Source organism: Chrysemys picta, chromosome 6 (genome assembly GCF_011386835.1).
Source record: "Chrysemys picta bellii isolate R12L10 chromosome 6, ASM1138683v2, whole genome shotgun sequence".
NCBI classification, from domain to species: Eukaryota; Metazoa; Chordata; order Testudines; family Emydidae; genus Chrysemys; species Chrysemys picta.
In genome coordinates, this window is record NC_088796.1 from 85,966,705 (window position 1) to 85,984,429 (window position 17,725).

The 17,725-nt window shown below is 41.8% G+C and overlaps 1 long non-coding RNA gene across 2 annotated transcripts in view; it reads right to left on the reverse strand.

The window, feature by feature from the left end:
* Positions 1 to 15,913, reverse strand: part of LOC122174104 (uncharacterized) — a 115,058-nt gene extending 99,145 nt beyond the window's left edge. For both annotated transcript variants that reach the window (XR_010602293.1, XR_006175470.2), the window contains exon 1: positions 15,303 to 15,913. This is a non-coding gene — a long non-coding RNA (uncharacterized LOC122174104). The remainder of the gene's footprint in view (positions 1 to 15,302) is intronic.
* Positions 15,914 to 17,725: the final 1,812 nt, after the last annotated feature.

Sequence of the window (17,725 nt, forward strand, 5' to 3'; positions counted from 1 at the left end):
TAATCTAATAAGACCAGCCTGCAAATAAATTGTATTGTCCATGGACTTTCAGACTGGAAAACATGCATCCACTAAGTTCACCTGTAAAGGGTTAAGAAGTCTCACTGCTATGCACAGGTAAAAGGAAGTGAATGGACATCTGACCAAAAAGCCAATGGGAAGGCTAGAACTTTTAAAAATTGAGAAAAAACTTCCCCTTTGTCTGTTTGTGGTTGTTCTCCCAGGGACAGAGCAACGATGCTGTAAGAAGCTTTGGGCCAGATATGAAAAATCTGTATCATACTTAGAAACTAACAATTCATTTGAAACCCCAGATATGTAAGCAGATCAAGAAGTGTCTAGGAAAATGTAATTAGGTTTATCTCATTCCTTTATCACTTGTGGATTCCTCTGTGCTAACCCCACGTGCTTTTGTTTTGCTTGTAACCTTTGAACTGGAGTTCAAGAAAGCTATTCTTGATGCTTAATTCTTGTATTTGTTTTTAAATCTAAAAATAGCTTGAGTTTTCAGATGCATTTTCTTTCTTTGATAAAATGTACCTTCTTTAAGAATAGGATTGGAGTTCGGTGTTTTAAGAGGTTTGTGCATTTTTTTTTAAATGAGCTGGTGGCAACAGCTGATTTCTGTGTTTGTTTGTTTTCCCTTCTCAGCGCTTCCCCGGAGGGGTGTGAAAGGGCTTGAGGGTACCCCACAGGAAAGAATTCCCAAGTGATCCTTCCTGATCTCTCAAAGGGCTTCTGCACTTGCGTGGTGGCAGCATCTACAAATCCAAGGTCAGAGAATATCTGAAACTCCCAAGGTTAAATACAAACCTGCAGTAGCAAGAATTAATTTGCAGAGTCCTTGCGGGCCCCCACCATCTGCACTCAAAGTGCCAGAGTGGGGAATCAGGCTTGACACCATTCTTTTGCATTTTCAAAATATTTAATTTGAATGCTCAGATATTGGTTTAAGTACATTCCTTCTCAGTTTCAAATGCACTGAATGTGCTTTGCTTTACTAATATTTGTTTCGGTCTGCAACATATAAGCACTTGGGTATATTTTTACTTGCTTCAGGCATTCTGTGAATTTTTGCCTAATACTGTCCTTACTTACACTTAAGTCTTCTACTTTTTCTTTAAGAAGTAAACAAATAAATAAATTAAATAAATAAATAGCCTTTGTTTCTTGCCCATGCACTGTTGGCAACAGTTTTGACAGAGAGCTGGGTGTAGGGTTTCTTAATTTAGATGGAATAAATGGGCCAAGGTGTTAGCATAACTCATTGTCCAATATTAAACCATGTTAAACTAGGTTCAGGTTTTGAGATACAGAGACCTCAGCCTGCTTAATATCATTAAAAAACAAGCATTCAAAATCCTTTAATCCTTTCATTAAAGATTAAAAAGGGGGGGGGAGAAGAGAGAGTTAAAGCATTTGAAATGTAGAATATTAAATAAAGATTTTATTTTAACATCCCTGGCTCCCTGTCACTGAAGAGTTTTAGAATGGCATGGGGGAACCCTCTTGTTTGACAGTCTTAGATACTATCAAAGATGGTAATAACTGTCCTTTTGGGGAAAGGAGAAGTTAGCAAAGATGAACTTCAGCTGTTTGAGACCAATCCCATTTCATCCCAGGCGGTGTTTGGGATTCAGCCGGAGCTGGTAAGGGTGATGTCATCACCTGGATCTTTCTATCTGGCCTGGCCAGGTCAGGACACCTCAGTATGACAAAGGCCATGGTTCCAGAAGATGGTGGGTTGGGAGCCATCATGGTGAAGCTCACTCTAGTAGCCTCCATCTGTTCTTTCTTTCCTCCCTCTCTCTTTTGTCTCTCTACCACCCAAAGTCTCCCTACGGACTAAAAAGGAAGTGATGGGTGCAATAGCCCATCCCTCATCCCCCCCCCCCCCCCCCAAGCTTGGCACAATCAGATATCAATTTTTGTTGGTTAATTTCCAGTTCCACAGCGTCTCTTTTCTCCAAGCATGATTTCAACATTATTAATTATATAATTTCCTTAAAATAATATTAACAGGGCCTAGTCCAAACAAAAAGATTAGTTTACCTGGTTTTCCTGCACCAGTTTATAACATTCATTATAGTTGCAGGACTATCTGTTCCGCACACACAAATGCTGATTCTGGCATACAGATAGGTGACAGGCATTAGACAATACTCCAGTCTATTTTCATCCCAACTAAAAATCATTGAATCCAAAAAACCAAGCCCTCTTTATTAATAGATCTGGAGAAATAGGTACAGTTTTGTCTGTGGCCAACCTGTGCCAATTGCTGATTTAGAATGAGGCTTTTCCTCTAGGCTCTGAGCACTGGGAGTAGTGACAGTGAATACAGGATAGAGCCTGGGCAAAGATACCATGCTGAAAGATACTACACTGCTGAAAAAAGTTACTCAGCCATTTCAATCTATAAATGTTTAACTCGCTATAATGTGTTAAATTATGCCTTGAAATGTCAATCAGGAATAGGATATTGCAGGGGAGAATGCAAATGGAAGTCAGTACTTTTTAGAACTGTAACTTCAAATGGTCATTTTTGATGTATTAGAACAAGAGTTTAAAAAAATAAAACACACGTTGGATCTATAACAGTGCTGTATTAAACAGATCATAGCCTCCTCCCCAAGATACAGACAACATTCTAGTTTGTTTGTGAAACACCATCTTATCCTGTCAGCATTTCAGACACATGTAACGGCTGAATTCATCTTGGGTATAAATTATAGCAGGGATTAAATTGGCACAATATAACTCAAGCAACATTAAAAAGGACACCTGCTCTAGTCCTAAAATGTCAAATATATATTTGGTTAATACAACCTTTGTTTGTGGATGTGAACATCCATTTTCTTAGAATCCACTGCTTCCACAGAAAAAGCCCATTATTCCTATTTGTATTTAAAAGTACAATGTCACTTGCCTTTAGGAACCACTCAAGGACCTGACAAAACGATTTGTGTCATATGGGGAGTCTTCTAAGAAAGGTGGAGCAGAATTTTAGTTCATGTATTTGGAAATATTTTGGCATCATTTCTTAAATTTGTCAATTGCCTTGTAAGAGTGGTTGCTGCACTAAACTGAATACAGGTATCATTGCACTCAGACTGGAAACTTATGCCAAAGTAAGGCAAAACCATGATGGTTGTTACTTGCATCCTTTTTTTCTGAGAATAATCTTGATAGCTAACAAACCACATATGAAGAAAAAAAAAAAGAGCAACACTAATTAATCCCACCTTAAGATTACAAACTGGAAAAGCTTTAAAAAAACAAACAAACAAAAAAAAACCATACATAAAACCCATCTGCTCTCCAGGCAGATGTTTTCCACAGAGCTATCACACCGCTGTAATAAGGAAATATTTATAACCATCTAAAGTTTCCTGCAGTTTTCACTAGTACTTTATCAAAACTGTGCAATAGGATACCTTCCACCTTAAATTAAATGTCTGTTTCTTAGGCAGTATTTTTGACATCTGACAGATCTGAAAGACGACAACAGCACAGCTCAGAGTTCATAGTGTCAGCCTAATTTGTCTAAAACATGGTTGGAAGGAGGCAAATAGCTGCTTATTTTAGTATCCACCTTATTTCCCACTACATGGCACAATACACAATCTTCAAAATGTAAATATGGTGTGAAAATGAACTTTTTAACCATACAGCTTCACTATTGGTAACACCTGAGCAGATCACAGATCAGACAGTATCAGGATTTAGGGAAGCCCCAAACCCAATCTAGAGGTCTCTTTGCTTTGACTTCTACTCCTCCTAGTTAATGGTCTCAACCCTGTGTGAAGGGTAGAGAAAGGTCTATGAAAGATTATGAGGGACCATCTCCAAATCACAATATTTTATTGCTGTAAGATGTAATTGAGCTTTAAGTTCTCTTTTGGACTATTATTTTTACTGTTTTGCATTCAATTGAACAAAACTTGCGCTTCAAACACTGGAGGGGTATCACCAAGGTCCCTTTTTCTCTTCCCAAACTCCCTTCCCATATTTATCATCCTATTTTGCTCATATATATTTGCTCAAGTTACCAAACTCTGAATTTTTCCCTCCTTTTGTGTCTCTTCTGTAAATGAGTGCCAGAACTGTGAACTGTATTATCTCAAGCACTTAGTTACTGTGGCCCTCATAATTATAGATTCATTTTGTCTGAGTTGTTTCATACCTTATGTTCGAGTTTAACATAGCCATCCAATTTGTACCTCTACTGTACAATTCTTCTGCTAGACTTATAAATTAATGGGTAGGGAAATTGGCCTTAATTATCTTCATAGAAATCAACTTCTCAACTCAATTCAACCCCAAACACTTCCTCCAGGTACCTCCTCCTTTCAATAGCCAACAAATTAATCAACTCAAGTCAGGAAATACCTCTAGTCTACCTTGTGTTGACTGATCTCTATAGAACATTATTTCATATAGTCCCACTTGAAGCCCTATTAAATTTTAGGTTTTACATTCAGTAATTTACAACAGTTACATTCTACTTCCCATCCAATATCCATGGGATTGTCTTTTGTAATATAGATTTCACCAAGCATATAAGAAAAATGGAACATGATATTTCAAAAATTGCAAGGTTTTACTTTGCAAAATACTAATTTCTTTCTTTGTAGATTGGACAGTAGCAGATCCACTTGGCTGATTGAATCTTGGGGAAGAACATCAGAAGCAACTCTTGCCTTCATGATGCAGCTAACAAGCATAGCAGATAGTTTTGGCCCCTTATGAAATGTTAATGATTAAAGATAAAGGAATTGTGTAGCTTCTTAAACTAATTTCTGCCATGGCAAACAGATGCTCTCTCAAAGGAGATTCCTTTACAGTGCAGAAGAGGAAATAGTTTTGAGTGGCGAGAGAGAGACAGACAATGTGATCCACATTTGACTCATTAATGCTTTATGTAATCCCTCAGACTGTGGGTGAAGCACATCTATTCTACTAATAACTGAGATGTAGGTAAGCCATATAGTTAAATAGATAGATATATCTAGCCCTTTCTAGCATACTTTTATGAATATCTTTTCCCATACTTATTTTCAGATTGCAATTTGTAAAAAAATATTAAAAAAAATAAAAAAAAGGCTGCACCAATTTTTAGTTTAAAGAAATTGTAATCAAAGAGGAGATTTTCAAGGGCACAAAATGGAACATGTTATAGTAATCAGGCCTACAAGTTTACCCTCATTATGAACTTTTTACAATTGAGCTTACAAAGTGTTACAAAAGAACCCACAATAAAATGTTGAAGGGCAAAGGTGCAAACCTAAGATTAAATAGCACACTAGGTCCACTAATATAATTCAAGAATTGTTACAATCATGCCTGGTAAATGAGGAAAAAAAAAATCAATGACTCAAAATTGGTATTGTAGAAATTTGACTCAATTGGTAAACAAAGTTAAGTGGTGGGCTATTCTGCCCATATCCCCTTCTGTGGGTCCTTTTTTATTATTAAAAAAAAAAAAACCACACAGGAGGAGGGGGAAAATTGGACCCAAGGCAGCTGACAAAAAAAGGGGGGGGGGGAAGAGAAGGAGTGAGCTTAACCATTATGGCTGTTATTCCCACCATCTCTTATGACCCCAGGATGCACTATGACACTATCAGCAAAAAAAAAACAAAGAGGAGTACTTGTGGCACCTTAGAGACTAACCAATTTATTAGAGCATAAGTTTATGCTCTAATAAATTGGTTAGTCTCTAAGGTGCCACAAGTACTCCTGGTTTTTTTGTTTGTTTGTTTGTTTGTTTTGCGGATACAGACTAACACGGCTGCTACTCTGAAATATGACACTATCAGACCTTTTTCCTGATCGTGAGAGGTGACCTGACCAGACCAAGTCAGAAAGAGGGCCCCAAATGATATTGGATCTCTACCAGCTCTGAAGGAATCCTGAACATTATGAGATTGTCATAGACACAGCCTTTGGGAGTCCCTTTTATCTTCCACACCTTATTTTTTTATCATCCTATCTAATAAGAGTCCGGCTTAGCAAGCCAAAACTGCACATTTTGCAACACAGCTATATGCCCTGTGATCATAGGGGCAACTGTGGTGTTTTGGAGATCCCCTAGACTCACAAGGGGTACTGTCACTGCCTGCCCTGTAACATTATGTTGTGAATGGTTCAATTCCCTGATCCCAGTAGCTTGCTCACAAACACAAGATCTCACCCTGACTTCCAGAGTCCTAGTTACTCCTTTTACTGTGACACCAACAGCCCTTACAGTACCAAATCTTCCCAAATCCATCCTCCTTGAGTTCTTAAGTACCAGACCCTTGGACTTCTCCCCTCTGGTTCATCAACCCAAAGGCAGGAAAATGGCTCCTAGAGATACCACTTACTATGTACTCCTGGCAGAATTCTACACCACTGTGTGCATGCATAATTCATGTGCTGTGCATATTTTTAATTTTTTTTGCCAAAAATAGCTTATGTGAGAAAGTTGCCACCGTTCTGCCTTTTGCCAACCAGAGGCTGCTGTGGCACTAGAACAGAGCAGCCACTCCCAGCCAGCTAGGGAAGAGAGAAAGTCTGCAGTGCCTTCATAGCACCTGTTGGGCCAGGTCAGGAGACAGGGGATAAGGGGAGACGGAGCAAGGGACTGCTCATAAAGGCTAGTAGGGAAGGACAGACTGGGGCAGGGGCTGAATGGGAGTGGAGGTGGAGGGCCATAGGTGGGAGGCAGGAGGTGTAGGGCCACATGGAGATGAGGAGAGGGGGCTGGCTGAGGGAGTTGGGGGGGCGAAGGGCCACATAGGGAAGGGGGGGGGAGGACACATGTGACAGGGGTGCAAGGACATATGAGGGTGCAGGGACACTTGGGGGGTAGGGACAGATGTGCCTGACTGAATGGGAGAGGTTAGGGTCTGCATGGGGGAAGTTCCTTAACAATACCGCCTCACCCCCAAAAAAACCCTGTTTCATACTTTTCCAAATATACACAACAACCCTCCAAGTTCACACCCAGGCTCCTTCCCAGCAATTACTTCCCCTCTCCCTCAGCTCCTCCATTACCCCAAGCCTTTGCATTGCTTCCAAGAGGTGCGGGAAATATAGTTCTATATTGTAGTTTAAATGAGTTACTCAGAGTTTTGTATTAATGTGCCTAGCAAGGAATCTATTTGTCAAAAAAAAAATTTCCTGAATCTTTTGTTGTCTATATTGTTACAGACATACTTGCTGATAATTTATTTCAAAATACCTACCAAAATAATTGAAACTGGTGTGATTATATTGTTATTATGACAAATAAAATATGCAGAATTTTAAAATATTGTGTGCAGAATTTAATTTTTTGGCACAGAATTCCCCCAAGAGTATCTATGGTGCATTCACACTCCACATGGATACTTGCTTGGCATAAAAAACAGACAAAGATGAAATTGTAAGGGAAAGCAAACATACAAGGGGCACAGAAAATAAACAGACAATCTCAGGCTTTACACTTTCATATTAGACAAAATCCCTTTTCTAATGCAAGTTACCTATTGGCTCTTAAGTTTCCCACCATACCCATTAGCTTGGGGGGGGGGGAAGAGAGTGCAGTATTATTCATAGACAGCCTCCCACCTACAGACTGTCCCTCAAATTCTGGATGGACCATGGGATGCTGTTCCAGGAAGCAGGACTGCTAAGCAGAGATAGGGGAAGGGGAAAGAGCCTATTTGAATACAGACCGGCTAACCTAGTGAGGAGGACTTTAAACTAGGTTCAAAGGGGGCAGGTGACCAAAGCCCACAGGAAAGTCAAAAACATGGATACCTGGGAGAAGGGTTGGAATTGTGGTGGTGGTGGAGGAGGGGAGGGGGAACATCGGCTGTTATAGTGGGGATAAGGGAGAGAAGACAGAACTGGGGTGGGGGAATAAAAAAAAAAAAAAAATCAGTATCTTAGATGTCTGTATCCTACCGTGAGAAGTATGGGGAAATAAGCAGGAAGAACTCAAAATGCTAGTTGTGTTTTATCTACTATGACACAGTTGGCAGAGAGACTTGGTGGGATCATACGCATGATGGGAATATTGGTATAGAAGGATACAGCTTGCTCAGGAAGGAAAGGCAGGAGGTATTTCCTTATATATTAAAAGTGTACACACTTGATCTGAGGTTGAGATGGAAATAGGACTTGTTTTTTACCCTTTTTATTCTTACCCAGAGACTTTCAACAAGGGTGATGTCATGGCAGAGGTCTACTACAGACCACCTAACCAGGAAGAAGAGGTGGATGAGGCACTCTTTAAACAACTAACAATCATCCAAAGCACAGGACTTGGTAGTGATGGGGGACCAGGAGAGGCGGGTATGTCCTGGGGGCCCAGACAAGCATGGAGAGTGGAGAGTGCCAGGCAGAGAGGGTCAGGTCGGACAGAGAGGTGTACAGGAGAGAGAGTGTGTGTGACCCCTCCCCCTATGAGCCCTAAAGCCTTAAAGATAAGAAGATAAATAAAAAGAATCCAACTACACAGTATTTATTTTGAACAGAGGCTCAGTCAACTTGATGTTAATTTAAATGTTTGTACTGCATAGTTCTGATTGATTGCCATTGAACTAGCTTGCTGATTAGTAATTTTACCAGGTGTCCCATATGCAGCATAGGGAAATATGGTCACCCTAATTTCAGCATACCTGTTGGCTGCAAGGGGAAAATGGACTGCCATTCGGTTCGGCTTTCTTTTGCTTCTCATGGGCAGCGAAAAGGGTTAAGATGATATATCTCAGTAATTTCTCAAGACTAGAGTACATAATTAATTAAGGTGGCATTGAGAGTACCGAAGATGGGTTCTATGGTCTCTTTCACACCTACATGCCTGTTTTTTCTTTTGTCTCACATGGTTTTGGGTTACCCTCAACCCCCACCTGGTCTTGGCCTTTTCCTTGCCCCTCTCCCAAGATCAGGTAGTAAATCATGGACAGTGGAGATCAGCATGGTCTTGATGCCTCTGTATCCCTACAGTGTATTCTTTTTTATTGGCATGGGTTCGGTCTGTCCTTTTGGGAAGTTTTGAAAAAAACTCTTAATTAGACAGGAAGGTTAAAAAAAATGCAAAGTTCTTCTTCCAGTCCTGTTTTAAAGGGTCAGCCAGGGGTTTTTGAACTGCTTCACTCATTCTGTCTAATAATTTTCCTTGTACAGAATGAAATGTCAATCTTCTGAAGATATGGCTGTCATGAATTCACCTGACAGACTTTTTAAACTTGGACTTCTGTCATGTACAGTGGCAAGACTGAAAGCTGGTATTATTTACAATCAAGCAAAATAATATTTGTTTTAGAGATATTGAGCTGCACACTAGTGAAGATAGCAGTGAACATGAGACACCTGACGACATACTGGCAGTGTTGATTTCCTTTACTTAGTGGCACGTTTCTTACATTCCCTTTGGGGAACCTCCCTGTACTGAGGCATTTCCAAAAGCAGAGGTAGTTATTTTATAATCATGGGAAAAGAAACCCAACAGAGGCCAAGACATGGCTAATATTGCAAAGCAAGTAGAGCTTGTGTCTTAGTTGTAATATGTTCAAATATATATATGTCTGATGTGAAACTTTCAACTTCTCGAAAACTAAGACCTAGGTTCACAATGACACATACTTTTAGATGTTTAGTCTTTCATTTGTTTTACCTTGGATTGCTCTGACCTTTACTAAGTTTTGATTGCTCAAAGCCAGTGTTCTGGCTGTCATACCATAACTGACAGATATTATCAATTCCTCGCCTAAGTATTGAGCTGAAGCCCACTGAAATCAGCATCAGTCATTCCATTGACATCAATGGTCTTAGGTTGAGATCATTATGGTTGACACCCCTGTTTTATTAAGGCCTCATCCAAAGCCCATTGAAGTCAATGAAAAGACTACAACTGATGGTTTGGCTCAAGTCCTTAAATTGAGGGTGTCAGTCATTTTTGAAGATTCAGAGATGTAGTCCTTGCTTAACCAGCTCTCTCTTTAAACTAAAAGACGTCTATTTCTTAGGGAATTAAGTGAGTTTTATTTTCTATAGTCCACAGCAAAGATATGATCATTTTGCAACCCAGGATGGGTAATATCGGTGTTAACAGCATCCCAGGCTTAGACTTCACTGGGTAAGGTTCCAGGAGGAGGTCTTCAGTATGACCTGGGCCTTTACCAAGAAATGCTCACCAACCAACTCAAAGTCACAATGAAAATGTGCAAAGTAGGCAAAGCACGGTCATTAATGTTCAAACATGTGGCTCCACAGTCACATGGCTTGCAAAAAGGGTGATGGAATGTGACACTTAACATGCCATACAATTGTATTAGGGCAAAACATTGCCCCCAAACTCTCATGATGTTTATTTTTGTAAAGCTTTTTTATAAATCTAGGAATTTTCTGTTGTATTATTTTGGACACAAACAGACCAATATCTATTTCTACTATCCCCTATTGTCTTCTTTGATGCTATTTTTCTTCTGTCAGACCATGAAATATTTGATTAAAAGGATCACACGGGCATACATCTTAGAAACTTGTAAAGAATTGTAGACTAGTAACTGAATAAAGAATATCCATTTTCAAAAGACAAGTTGCACATTAGTCTGCTATAACTCTGAATAAGCCATTGCCGAATTATTTTGAAGAGTTCACTGCCTCTTACACCAGCTTCCATTCAAAGCTTATTTGCACAAACCCCTGACTCCAAAAAAATCTTCAAAAGTTGTAACTTCGAAGCAGGGTGACCAGATGTCCCTATAAAATAGGGACAGTCCTGATATTTGGGGCTGTGTCTTATATATGCGCCTATTACCCTCCAATCCTGATTTTTCACACTTGCTATCTGGCCATCCTACTTCCAAGTTAGAATGTGTGTGTATAGTCTGAACAGGATAGACTTTCGGTTTAACTTGCAATGAATTTGATAAGACATTTTTGAGATTATCCCTTATTTTAAGGCTTCTCTGCCCACCCTTAGTTCAGAAATAGTTTGGCCTAGAATATTCAAGTCCTTATATGTTTAGATGGATTTTTTCCTTCAGGAAGTATCCCATTGTTTGAGATATTTAGAACTGAACTAGGCAAAGCACTAGAAAATATCCTGTAGATTAACAGGATTCTCTCAAACTTCAGGGTCCTCACCCCAAATGTAATTCCTGCCAATAAAAGCAAGGAAATTCAAAAGTTTAGTCTGATATTTCAGTCTTAACTTATGCTATCATGGATAATCATTGACTTCAGGGCACCACCTACTCCTTAATGTGCAATTTCCTGGCCTTCCCAATTGTTGTCACAAAGCTAATGTGTTTTTAAATGTAGTTTGTGTATTAATATGACATATTGACCTTAATTTCCTACTGAAATGCACTTGCTTTTTATGCTCATTCCTAGATTGAATGTATTTACATAACTATTAAGCATCAAAAACATTCACCTCAGGGGGCATGCAGTTGTACATAAATGTGAACAAACACGGTGCTCAGGTAGTATATATTATATAAACTGAAACCACAGGTTGGGGGGGTGGGGGAGGTGGAGAGAAGCCAATCAAAACACTAGTGTCACTGGAAACCTGGACAGGCCACTATCCATCCAGTTCAAGTTTGCTCACTCTACAATTAAAATAAAGTTTCTTAAATGCCAGCCCTATAGGGTTACCATACGTCCTCTTTTTCCCGGACATGTCCGGCTTTTCGGCAGTCAAACCCCCGTCCAGGGGGAATTGCCAAAAAGCCGAACATGTCCGGGAAAATGGCGGCTCTGTTTAAGAGCCGGGCTGCCTGAACGCTACCGGCTTCGGGCAGCCCCGTGCCTCCAGACCCTGCGCCGCCGGAGCCCGGGAGGGGAAGTGCCCGGCTGGGGGCGCAGGGTCTGGAGGCAGGGGGGCTGCCCGAAGCTGGTAGCGCTCGGGCAGCCCGGCTCTTAAACAGAGCCGAAGAGTCGGGGAGGAGCAGAGCCGCGGGGGCTGGAGCCTCCAGCCGCCGGGGCTCTGTGTAACTGACACAGTGTCAGTTACACAGAGCCCCAGCCGCTGGAGGCTCTGTTTAAGAACCGGGCTGCCCGAGAGCTACCGGCTTCGGGCAGCCCCCTTGCCTCTGGACCCTGCGCCCCCAGCCGGGCACTTCCCCTCCCGGGCTCCGGCGGCACGGGGGCTGCCCAAAGCCGGTAGCGCTGGGGCAGCCCGGCTCTTAAACAGAGCCTAAGAGGAGCAGAGCCTCCAGCTGCGGGGGCTGTGCTCCTCTTCGGCTCTGTGTAACTTATACAGTGTAAGTTACGCAGAGCCGCCGGAGCCCCGGAGGGGAAGTGCCCGGCCGGGGGCACAGGGTCCGGAGGCATAGGGGCTGCCCAAAGCCCGAGCGCTACCGGCTTCACGGTTTGCTGGGCAGCCTCCAGACCCTGCGCCCCCGGCTGGGCGCTTCCCCTCCCGGGCTCCAGCTGCGCTGGGAAAGCGCCGGCTGGGGGCGCAGGGTCTGGGGGCTGCCCGGGAAACTGTGATGCTGGTAGCACTGGGGCAGCCCTTTCCGCGTGGCTGGGAGTGGGAGGGAGGAGGGGGCGGAGTTAGGGTGGGGAAGGGGCGGAATTGGGGTGGGGCTAGGGGTGGGGAAATGGGCGGGGCCATGGCCCGTGGAGGGTCCTCTTTTTTTATTTATGAGATATGGTAACCCTACTATACACTCAACCTACAGATTTGACTTCAGCAGACTTTGGTTCAGAGCCTCAGATGTGTCTGATCTGCAGCACTATGGGGAGTAGAAATTACCGAGATCTCTATTTAAAAAAGCAAAGACATGACTACATACATAACGGGGCAGATCTGTTGAATAAGGAGATGCCATTGTTTGTGTTGTCTTTTTTCTGAAAATTACTGCACTTTAATCCTTTGATTTAAATTTCACTTCACTTATAACGTCAGCATAATTATTTTGGAAGGGCTGTATAAGTCATGATACAATAGTTACAATACAAAATGACAATAATTAAACTAAAATTCTCAGATATGCAAGACTGCTGTGCAGCGCAGGCAGAGTAGGTTTCCATTGTGGATAATTTCATGTTCCCTTTGTATTGCTGGGTTAATTATATTTTCTGTATATAAATATTGTCATTTGTCTACTATTATTACTGTTCAACAGTAACAAGACAATTTTATATTTTTACTCTTATTTTTCTGACTTGGAGCCTTTATAATTTACTTGTGCAAGCATGTAGTACTCCTGTCTCTGTAGACAGTGTATGTGGGTTGCATGGTAATTTGGTGTAACCACACTGAAAACCCTTTGGTAGATGATGAAGTAGGGCAGTTTTTTATAAAGATAAGTCAGTACTTAAATGACTAGGAATTCCTAGTATAGACCTAAATATTTCTTTTTGATCTTATATTATGGTATGCAGTGGCATATATGCTACCATATAAGGGTATGAATCTTGTAGTATTTAGAATTAAAGCTTTCAGAAAAGGAAATAAAATGGTCTATATTTTATATTCAGGGAGTAGTTTTCCTCAAGGATATTCAGAGAGTGGGATCTGATTCATGAAGCAATTTGAATCTACTCATGCTAAAACCTTTTGTGCAACTTTTGCAATACAGGTGTGTGAAGAAAGCAAAATTTGGTTTCAGAATCAGTTTTCTGGAACTCTTTGGAAGAGTGAAAATCCCTAAAGCCCCTAATGGCAAAAAATTAGGTTTAACATTTCTTTTGAAGTATTATATAAGATAACCCAAAGCCTGCAAGTAGAACTGGTAGAAGAAATAGTTTTTCTGCATGTGGAAAATTGACAAAACTAAAGTTTTTTCCTGATTTTGTGGAACTTTTAGGGGAGATATTTAGACTAAATACTGAAACATTTCAATTCAGAATGGCACTTCAGGGTCTCTTATGAGTTTGGGTGCTTTATGCTCTCATTCTCCTCTACAGACTTGGTTCCCTGGTTGGACTACATCTTCCCTGATACATCATGTTTTCTCCTCTTGGTGAAGGAAGAAGGTATGTCCCAAGAGTCCACTTGGCTGTGGTGCATCATGAAAAATGTAGTCTGACCAGAGAACATGATCTAGGGGAGAACAGGAGCATAAAATATCTGAACTGCAATTCCTGTGAGCCACTGTGGTGCCATTTTAGCTGATATATTCTGCTGAAACAGATCCTTTGTGAAAAATTCCATTAAGTCAGAAACCCAATGTTCTACTGAAAGACAGAACAATAGAATATTTTTGGCCAGCTCTAGTTCTAAAGTAAATTAAATGGTCAAGTAACTGTTCTTTTATTATAGAAACCCTAGTTGTACAATGTGAATGTCAAGCACCCATATGCCCTAGTTATTTAGAATCTTAGGCTACGATGCAGCAGCTATAAAGTTAAACATGATTAGAGTGGCAACCACAGGAATTAAAGTTTCAGCTACAGAAGACAAATACAAAAGTGGAGACACTTCGGTCTATTACTATATAAAGTGGCTTTTCCATTTTTGTTGTTTCACACATATAAACAGATTATACCCAATATGGGCTTGTGCATTTGTACACTATATTTAGAAAAGCACATTCCCCCTTCCAACACACAAACCTTATATTGAGAGCTAGCTGGAAAATGAGAACCTCCACAGAAAATTTTCTACTTCGTGTTAAAAGCCAGCATTTGGCTTTTGGTGAAAGTTTTAGGTTTTATAACTGTCGGTAAAGCTCTCATTTACTCATTGAGAAAACCAATTTTCCATTTAGAAAGTTTGATGTAAATTTCCCCCCTTACTTAGGTTCTCTCTCACTATTTTAGGAGCCAGTCTTTCTCCCACTGAAGTCAACAGCACAAGTTCTGGCATGTAATTACGTCTTTCCTGAATAAGCATAACTCCTGCTGCACACCAGCAAGTCTGTCTGTCTGCAGTGTAGTAGGGGTAGGGAGCATATTCAGGTTCTTATTGACTTTAGTAGTGTGTGCAGGAAAAGGCCCCTATATGGGATTAAAGGTATTTTCCAGTTACATGTAAATAAAAATGTCAATATTATAGCCACATTTTGTTGAATGAATTTTCTTGATCCTTATACCATATTCAATCTCATTTTTCTATATACAGCATCAGCACACATACAATATAAAAGCATAATCATGTTCTTAAAACAGCAAAGTAAAGTGCCCTGGAGACAGCAAGGTATAGGATTTCTATCACAACACCCAAGAGCAGGAAAAGAATAATTTTACAGCTTGGATAGGTCCCCATTAAACAATCAAAAAACACCATAAGGTCTAGGTTTTAAAGTCTTTCCTCAGATTTTCATACCACAGAAAACAGACATACAATAAAGAAAAAAAAATGAACTACTTACCAAATCTTTCTTTGTTTTCAGAACTTAACCAAACACAGGAAAAAGGGGGAGGGGGGGAAATCTTATCCACTCTTCCATTTTATAGGCCCAGCTGTTGTGATTTTTGTTAAAGTTAGTAATTTGTCTCAGCTGAACCCAGTAATATTCCCCCACATTATTGGAATGTTTAACAGGCCCTGCTGTGAGGGAAAAAAAACTGTTGCAGCTTTCCTCTTCAGGGAAAAAGATTTAACTCCATCCCTGCCAGTCACCATATGTAGTCTATATATGTTCCATCATATATACACCCCCAAAGTCTGCAGAGATGGAAAGTATTCATCATGTGATTTCCTTAAGTAGTACAACATTCATTTTGCATAAATAAAAACTGCAAAGGATTGAACACCATGGTATGACCCCAATCCTGTAAACACTTACACAATCTGCAACTTTACTTATGCAAGTAGTTCAGTAGGCCTACTCACACAAGTTAAATTACATACATGAGTAAGGCCCAGATCCACAAAGGGCCTTAATCACTTAAACCCCAGATTTAGGCTACACTGCAATTCATAACACCACTGCTTAGCTACCGACTAACCCTAAATTTGCATTACATCTAAAATTTCCCTAGTCACCAAAGTTTCTGCCTCTGGACAGGTGCACTGCTGCTGCTTCAGTCCAGGTGCCGATCGCCCACCAAAGCCCAAGCATGAGCCCCAGAGAAAGATAGGCAGAGGAGTGCCTGCCTTCTATGTGTGAGTTCTATAGGTGTGTTCTGAACATGCCTAGCAAGCCCCATTCAAAATCCAGCCTGAGGATAAACTACCACCCACCTTCTATCTTTTAGCTCAGTGCTTAGAGCAATCACCCAGGATGTGGGAGCTGCAGGTTCAATTAGGGTGACCAGATGTCCTGATTTTATAGGGACAGTCCTGATTTTTGGGTCTTTTTCTTATATAGGCTCCTATTACCCCCCACCCCCATCCCGATTTTTCACACTTGCTGTTTGGTCACCCCAGATTCAATTCCTCCCTCTACCAGATGGGGAGAAATTACTTGAACAGGGGTCTCTACCGTCTCTCAGGAGGGTGCTCTTAGCAACAAGTAATGGGATACCCTGATATGGAATGCCCTCTGGCTAACTTGTTGAAACTCATCCACTTTGGATAAATAATTCAAGTATCATTGGCACAAAAGGATTGGGCCCTGGGTTTCCCACCTCCTATGTGGGTCCCCTAACAACTGGCTTGTAGAGTTATTTTCATTCAATTCTCTAGCCCACTGAGGCCATGGCTACACTCAAAACTTCAAAGCGCTGCCACGGGAGCGCTCCCGCAGCAGTGCTTTGAAGTGCAAGTGTGGTCGCGCGCCAGCGCTGGGAGAGAGCTCTCCCAGCGCTGCAGGTACTCCATCTCCACGAGGGGATTAGCTTACATGGCTCCCAGCGCTGGGGCACTGTTTACACTGGCGCTTTACAGCGCCGTAACTTGCTGCGTTCAGGGGGGTGTTTTTTCACACCCCTGAGCGAGAAAGTTACAGCGCTGTAAAGCGCCAATGTAACCAAGCCCTAACTATTTAAGTGTTTATACATAGTGAAACAAATTCAACAAATAAGATTGAGCCCCCTCCCATATCTCAGTGGTTAGTGCTCTCTTCAGAGAGATGGAATACCTCTGTTCAAATCCTTTTGCCTTCTCAGACAGAAAGGGGAAATGAATCGGGTCTCCCACATCCAGGGGAGTACTCTAACCACTAAGCTAAAAGATATAAACAGGGCTACTCCTCTTCCTCTGGTCATTCTATGTGGAGTGAGGCAGGCACTTAAGTCATTCTGACAAGAAATGATTTAGGCTCCTAAACTGCCTGGCTCCACAAGAGGGATGCCCAGCTATGGATTACAAGAGGAGATAAGTGCATCCCTGCAGCCTGGATTTAGACTCCTAATTCGGTAGATGGATGGAGCTTAGGAAATACCTACCCTTCATGCTGGTATCGCCCATAAGCTACTTTAGGCAACTCCCCACCTAACATTTGTGGATCATGTTCTTAGGCACCGGTGTCTCCCCATTCATTGTATAGGGAGTTTAGGTGTCTATCTCAGCAGAGCTGGCTTTAGCAGGTGCGGGGCCCCATGCTGGGACGCGAATTGTCTCTCGCCCCCCCCGCCCCAACTCCGCCCCAACTCCGCCCCAGCCCCGCCCGCTCCCTGCCCCATTGCATCCCTCCCCAAATCCCCGCCCCCTCCCTGCCCCATTGGATCCCTCCCCAAATCCCCGCGTCTTCCCCAAGCACGCCGCATTCCTCCTCCTCACCCCTCCCTCCCAGGCTTGCGCTGATCAGCTGTATGGCAGCGCAAGCGCTAGAGGGAGGGGGGAGAAGCAGGAAGCGGCTTTTTTTTTTTCCTCTGCTCCGCCGGCAGCCCAGGATGTTGCGGGGCCCTC